This window comes from Macaca nemestrina, chromosome 1 (assembly GCF_043159975.1).
Source record: "Macaca nemestrina isolate mMacNem1 chromosome 1, mMacNem.hap1, whole genome shotgun sequence".
Lineage (NCBI taxonomy): Eukaryota > Metazoa > Chordata > Mammalia > Primates > Cercopithecidae > Macaca > Macaca nemestrina.
In genome coordinates this window covers 190,626,036-190,633,774 of record NC_092125.1, presented here as the reverse complement: position 1 = coordinate 190,633,774, position 7,739 = coordinate 190,626,036, and the positions used below count along the sequence as shown (strand labels likewise).

Here is a 7,739-nt window from a genome sequence, read left to right as displayed (position 1 = left end):
ATTTCTTTAACGCCCAAAGTGCTGGGGTTACAGACATAAGCCACTGCACCCTGCCTAGAGTTATTATAAGAATGAAAATAAGTACATATAAAGCGCTTAGACAGTGACTGTCATATAGAAAAGCTCAATAAAGTTAGCTATTACTATTTAGGCACAATGAATTTCATAAAACACATTTTACAGATATGGAAACTCAATCCCGGAGAAGTTAGATAAATTTTCCAAAGCCACAGAAGATCAATGACCTTGAACAAAGTTCTCTGAGTCCTTCCTTTATGTTTTCATTGGCAAATTAATATGAAAGTGTTTTTTTCTTAAGTATCTTGCTGATCCAGAGAGTCCTTATTCACTCTAATGACTTCGATGAAAGTGTGAGGGGTGTAGACAAGAAATCAGAAGCACTGCAAACAGTCTTATCCATGATCTATTGAATGTCCTCACTCATTTAAATTAACTTGAGGAAAGCCCTCTCCGCATTCTTCTTCCAGAGGCTGTAGGTAATGGGGTTGATGAAAGCAGAGATGTCATTGTAGAACGGAGTCAGTCAGCTTCTTGTCATCCTCTGAGAGACTTCAGAGCCAGGCTTCATGTACATGAGCATGCACGAAATACAGAACATGGTGACCACAGTGATATGTGGGGATCATAATCTGACCTTGGTGGAGTGAATCCTTAGAATAGCATGAAGATACAAACATGTGAGGCCAGGATGAGGGATAATGGGATCAGGAGCAATATGAAAGCCAAGATAAAGTCTATTTGGTCTTTGAGGGATGTGTCTGCACAGGCCAACTTCAAGATAGCGGGAATTGTTTTTTAAGTGGTTGGTCTCATTGGGGCAGATTCACTGCAAAGACTGTGTATACAAGGGCACAGAAGAAGAGACCACGAAAGGCAAATCTGACTGCCAGGAATACACACAGGGTCTGGCTCATCTGGACCCCAGAATTGGGTGGATAGTATATGGCAATGTACCTGTCATAGGCCACAGGTGCAAAAATCTAGGTCTCAATGATGCCCACAGTCAGGAAAATGTACAACTGGACCACATACTCAACATAGGAGATGGCTTGATTATAGCTTACAAAATGGACCAACATCTGTGGCACTGTGGTGGCGGCATAGCTGAGATCCAGAAGAAATACATGGATGGGGGTGTGGAGGCATGCATCTACTCTGATCATGGTAACAATGAGCCCATTGCCCAGGACTGTAAATAAGTAGAGGAAGAGAAAGAAAAAGAGTCCAGTTGGTCCTGGGATTTCTGGAGAAGCCCAGGAGGATCAATTCAGTTACAGAGCTGTGATTTTTCCAGACTTCACTATGCGTGGCCTTCCTTCTGAGGAAAGAAGAGGACATATTCTTGATGCCCTTGCAGTTGCAATGGGAGAACACTGTGTAAGATCATAGAAGCAGGGACTGAAGCCAAAATACCTACCTCCACAGTTGGAGAATGTTCTATCCAAATTGGCCTACCATAGCTCTAGGCACTTAGTAGGAATTCTGTTAATACTTGCTGGTTTGTCTAATTGACTAACCCCAATAAAATTCCAATGGCTCTGTTGTGAGAGTTGTACAGAGGAGTCTTACTTTGAAGATCACACACACACACACACACAAACACACACACACACACACACACACACACACACAGCATAAATCAGTTTCATAGCAAATGTTTTATAGCAAGCCAGAAAGTTCTAGACCTGTCTGTAGTTTTAAAGTCGTTCTTTCAAGTATCAAGACTATAGGTGCTGCAAATGACAGTAAATAAAACAACAAGCAAATAGAAAATCAAGTTTCTTCTCTTTGTTTTCTTTCTCTCTGACACTGTACCTTTCTCACACACTATAAATTTTCAGAAAAAAGGGAAACTTTAAATAAATGTTTTTGGGAAGAGAAAGGAATCTTTTTCCTAGAACATTTATCCCCTCATCCACACATTCCCAGTCATACCTGCAGTGATCACAACTGTAAAGAGCAAATTGACATGTAAAGTTGGCCTCAGAGACTCAAGAATTTAGACATAGAGAAAATTTCTGTGCCCTTGGTATTGCTCAAAAAGGTGAAACACATTTTCCTGGAAGTGAGATACCTGTGTGTATTAGTCTGTTTTCACGCTGCTACTAAAGACATACCCGATACTGGGCAATTTACAAAAGAAAGAGGTTTAATTGGACTTACAGTTCCGTGTGGCTGGGGAAGCCTCACAATCATGGTTGAAGGCAAGGAAGAGCAAGTCATGTCTTGCATGGGTGTCAGCAGGCAAGGAGAGAGCTTGTGCAGGGGAACGCCTCTTTTTAAAACCATCAGATCTCATGAGAGTCATTCACTATCACAAGAACAGCATGGGAAAGACTTGCCCCCATGATTCAATTACCTCCCACTGGGTCCCTCCCACAACATGTAGGAATTCAAGATGAGATTTGGGTGGGGACACAGCCAAACCATATCACTGCATGTCTGGAAGCTTTTTGTAAAACCTAGTAAGGAATCTTCCACAGCCATGTTGTTCACAGGATAGAACTGAGTGGTGGGTGAGAATGTATCTTCAGTCTGATCTGGACTCAGTCCTTGATCCTAGGTTGGCAGCCTGGACAAGAGGGCATGTTACTGACCAGTCCTTTTTTCTTTATGCTTCTCCTGGTCCTTAAATGGTTGTAACAGAGTTCTGTCATCTGGATATGTCACATTTTCCAGATTCCAAAGAAGAAATTGTCATTTATAAAATGGTGCTGTATAAAATGTTTTAGTAAATGTGATCCTGTTAGATTATTACCACAACCTGTGGAGGTCAGCACCACCATTTTCATTTTCATAAATGAAAATTTCAAAATCAGCCATCCAAGGTCAGATATATATTATAGTGAGTGATAGATCTGACTTAAACTCCAAGTCCCATGTTCTCACCACCACATTAAGATCAAGTGTGTCTCTCACACCATCAAATGTCATGTAGGGTTTAGCAGGACAAAACATGAAATAAGCCCCTTTAGGTGACATTGTTTGAGAAAAGTGACTTGTGTAGTCATAATTTTAGGGGACAGAAAGTACATGTTGCACAACATTGCAGAGTGTCAAGTTTTTCCATAGAAAACCCCCAAACCTTGGATCAGAATTTCAATATCTGAAATATTATACAGAAAGTGAAAGGCTGATAGCTATCAATTTGAATTAAAATAATACCTCATAAAGTTAGGGACAGGACCCCAGCTCAGATGGATGAGGAAAATATTTAATTCTCATGTTAGAGGCAGTATGCCATAGCATTGGAATTAGCAGGATCTGACTTTGAATTCTCACTCTAATTATGGATACAACCTAGGCATTGAAAGCTAACTATGTGCTGAAAAATCTGAAGTATACCTCCATCCTAGATCTTTTCTTTGAACTCATCTATTCAACTGCCTATTTGATATCTATCTCCATTGGAATATCTAACAGGTGAGTTAAACAACATTTTCTAAAATCAAATTTCCAGTCTTCCCCCATAAACCTGCTCCTCTTACAGTCTTCTTCAGTTCAGTTAATGGCAATTTTATCCCTTCAGTGGCTAAAATGAAAAAAAAAAAAGGCACCTCAGAGTCTTTTGAACTTTTCTCTTGCTCCCATACCCACCACTCCCATGCAATACATCGGCAAATATTATTGGTTCCTTTTCAAAGATACATCCCAGGAAAAATCACCTCTCCATCTCCACCATTGCCACCAGTCCAAATTGCCATCTTATCAGAAATATTGCAATATCTTCCAAATAGTCCCATAGTGTCAACTCTCTTTCCTCAGAGTCTATTCTTAGAACAGTCACTAGAGTGATCCTGTTAAATATAGGCCAGAAAATGTAAATTCTCGTATCAAAACCCTCCAGTGGATTTCTGTATCTCTCAGGAAAAGCCAAAGTCCTGATGAGTCACCTCCCTGTCCTCACCTCCTACCTCTCACTTCTCACCCTATTGTTACTGGCGGAGGGTCTTGACTATCAGTCGTCCAGGTTCTTGGCATTTTGAACAAAGCATTGGGCAAAACTCACAAACAAAGCAACAAAGACTGAAGCAACAAAAGCACAGGTTTATTGAACTGAAAGTATTAATACACTTCACAGAGTGGGAGTGGGCTTGAGGATATAGCTCAAGAGTCCTGGTTACAAAACTTTCTGGGGTTTAAATATCCTCTAGAGGTTTCTCGTTGGTTACTTGGTTATACCCTATGTAAATGAAGTAGTGGCCCCCAACTAGTCTGATTGGTTGTGGGAGGTGAACAATCAGAGGCTGAAGTGAAGTTACAAAGTTACATTCCTATACAAATGAAGGCTAGGACTGCGACCTATCTGATTGGTTGTGGGAGGGGACTAATCAGAGGCACTTTTCATGTTTCCTGTGTCAGGAAGTGGAAAGGGGAAGGAGGTTGCAAAAGGAGTAGCCTCTGATCCTTTTGTTACTTCTGCATGAATAGGTGGGGTTTTTCCTTTTGATTTAGTTCTAGGAAGCCAGCAAGAATCGGCTTTAGGTTCTCTGCCTCCAGACCCGGTTCTCCTGCCTCACTGCCTGTTCCCCATGCAGTCTTTGGCTGCTCCTCACACAAGAAATACTCCTATTTCAGAGCTTTTGCAATTACTGTTCCCACTGCTGGAAATTCTCTTTCCCAAGATACCTTTATGGTTCATACTCTCACCTCTTTCAAGTGTTTGTTCAAATGTCATCTTCTTAGGGAATACTTGAGTCTCTCCTGACCATTCTGCGTATGGAAACATATCACACTCCCTATACCTATCTCCTGTTTAATCTTTCGTAAAGGTAGCATTTAGCATCTTCCAATGTACTATGTAGGTTCTAAATTATCAGTTTCCCTCACAAAAATAGAAAGATCCTGTCTTCTTGATTCATCGTGTGTTGCCAGTTGCTAGGACAGCGCACACTGGAAAAAGACACGCTGGATAAACGAGCCAATGGAACTGAGCTGTGCACCGAGGCACAAGCACTGGCGTTTCTTGTGGTGGAGCTATCCTTGGTGCTGAACCTTACTTTTTTTTTTTTTTTTTTTTAATTTATTTATTATTATTATACTTTAAGTTCTAGGGTACATGTGCATAGCGTGCAGGTTTGTTACATATGTATACTTGTGCCATGTTGGTGTGCTGCACCCATCAACTCGTCAGCACCCATCTCTTATGAAACTTCCTTCCCATTGTGCGGACCTCATTTTTGGGCTTTTCCTTGGATTTATACAGCTCTTACCAGATTTCTAAACAGGGTCTAGCGCATGCCATTTGCATACATTTTCCATAGTCATCCCATAAAGTCAAAAAAGTCAATACCCACTCCTGACTGCATCTTACAACTGATGAAAGTGAAATTTAATTAATGTTAGGCAAAGAGCCCAATGATGCCCAGCGTACTGTCTTTGATTCTTGCACCTACAATTTAAAAGTAAAAATGACAAACGAGAGTTTGTCTATCCAGAGAAGAGAGTTTATCAATAAAGGTTCCATGTTATTTAAAGAAGAGAAAAGAGACTGAGAAATTTGAACATGGAGACTTATGAAGAACTTGAGAGATCTCATCAAATATTTCAAAGTTTGTCATGCAAAAAAGGGAGACATGTATATTGTATGTTTCCAGAGGGAAAAATTACAAATGATTTGTAAAAGTTACAGGGAGGCAAACCTTAAGCTCAACTTACAAAAAAAAAAAAAAAAAAAGAAATACCCCTGGTGATTCACACTGTCAAATAATAGAATATTTTGCTGTTTGGAAAAGAGTGAAATAGTGAACTCTCCATTTTTAGAGGCATCCAATAATAAGCTACAGGGCCATATTATTCAAAAGTAGTGTCATTATTTTGGATGTAAAGTTAGGCTGGATGACTTTAAAAGTCCCATTTACCACAAACATCCTGAATTTCTAAAGCTCAATGACATGAAGATTCAGAGAATTTATAATTTTAGAGGTGACTTCTCAGTAGGTTCCCAACCTCATAGCAGAATCTAGAGACAAAACGAAGTAATATGGTAATAATGGGAACCAAGTAAGCCTGAAATAACGTATCGGCCAACTGTAATGAAAATTTAAAGTTTCTACTGTCTTATTGTATTTTTGCAAATATGGAGCTCCCTTGGGGGCTAGAATTGGTACCTAGAAAGGGTTACTTTTCTGCCTTCCTAGCAAGACCTGCTCAATGCTCATGTTTTTATATGGATTTCTAGCTTGGAATGGTTTTTGAATTTTGATATGGTTGCAAATATTATTCATTATGTCTTTGTCTGCTTTTGCCCTCCAACAAGAGTTGAGAAGTTGTGATAGAGACTCTACATGTATCCCACAAAGACAAAAAATATTTACTATTTGGCCCCTTACAGGAAAGGTTTGCTGACTGCAGCTCAAGACAAACCAACTCATTCACATACTCCAAATACTCCAGATACTTTCACAAAGGTGTGGTCTATGAGGCAGACTGTATCAAGGAGGCAGCAGAGGCTCTGGGGTAAAAGAAAATTCAAGTTCAGTCCTGCCACTAACCAACAGCACAAACTAGGTGTTTATCTTAACAAGCCTCCAATTTATCATCTGTAAAACTGGGAGAATAACACATACCTTGAAGTTTTTTGTGAAGATTAAATGAGACTTTAGATGTATATAGCACTAGAGCAACAAACATCATTTGCTTTTACTACTATTATTAAATTACTCCTCTGGTTGTAATTCTCTACCCTGTTTTCTCCTCTTGATAAAATTCTAATCATAAAAGTCTTCCTTGAAGGTGCTTCTATTACTTCTCATACCTATACGGTGCATACTCTCGTTTGTGGAATTCCTTAAAGAGGAGAACAATGTCCTACCTTTCTTCAATTCTTAGCATAGGGCATGGGTAGGAGTTAATAAATACTGGATTAATGACTTTATGAAGTTATACTAATCATATGAAAGTGAGTTTATTGCAAAGATGAATTTTCAGTCCAATGGCTTTCTCTCTTTTATCACTTTCTCTCTCAGAACTACTCTTAAGGTCTTACTCCTTGAGGGCTTCTACCCAGGTTGTCCACTCCACAACAACCACAATCCTCTCTTTGGCAATATGTTAACTGAAATGCACAAAGTTAAATGGAAAGGAGGAAAAATTAAATAAAGAACACATGAACATTTCTTAAATTATCTTCCTCACATGTGCTTCTCTTCCAGTCTTAGTCTGTGTCACTTGAAATGGCATTACAGTGGGGAAATGGGGCAGGAATAGAATGCATTTTCATTGAGCACTAACCATGGATCCATCACTTTACATCAAAGACAGGATAAGGGTTAAGAGCATGGTCACTAGAATCAGTCTTGGGCTCCAGTCCCAAATCTACTGCTAATTAGCAGAGTGACATTGGGCAAGTTATCTTTTTTTTTTTTAATATACACCTATTATGTACCCAAAGAGCAGCTTATCTAGGCTTTGTGTGCCTACATCCTCTTCTAGAAACCAGTGATAATAATAGTATTTATTTCAAAGGATTGTCCTGATGGTTAATTGAAATAGTACATGTGAAGTGGCTGAACACTGTGCCTGGTGTTCCTGGAAGACATTGCAGGGTCTGGTCTGCCAAACAGTGAACTGTCTCCCACAGACCTGTGTGGAGTTGAGATTGGGAGCTGAGTGGGAGTGTCCACTGGCGCTGCTGGTCATGTGATGAGTGTGTGGGGCAGTGATTGTGCACCATGAGTCTTATTTCTCTGACCCTCAGCTATCACTCCAGGGACTCA

General features: G+C 39.8%; 1 pseudogene; it reads right to left on the bottom strand.

Moving 5' to 3' along the window:
- Positions 1 to 445: 445 nt before the first annotated feature.
- LOC139356846 (olfactory receptor 2A12-like) lies at positions 446 to 1,471 on the bottom strand (annotated as a pseudogene).
- Between the last annotated feature and the right edge of the window lie 6,268 nt (positions 1,472 to 7,739).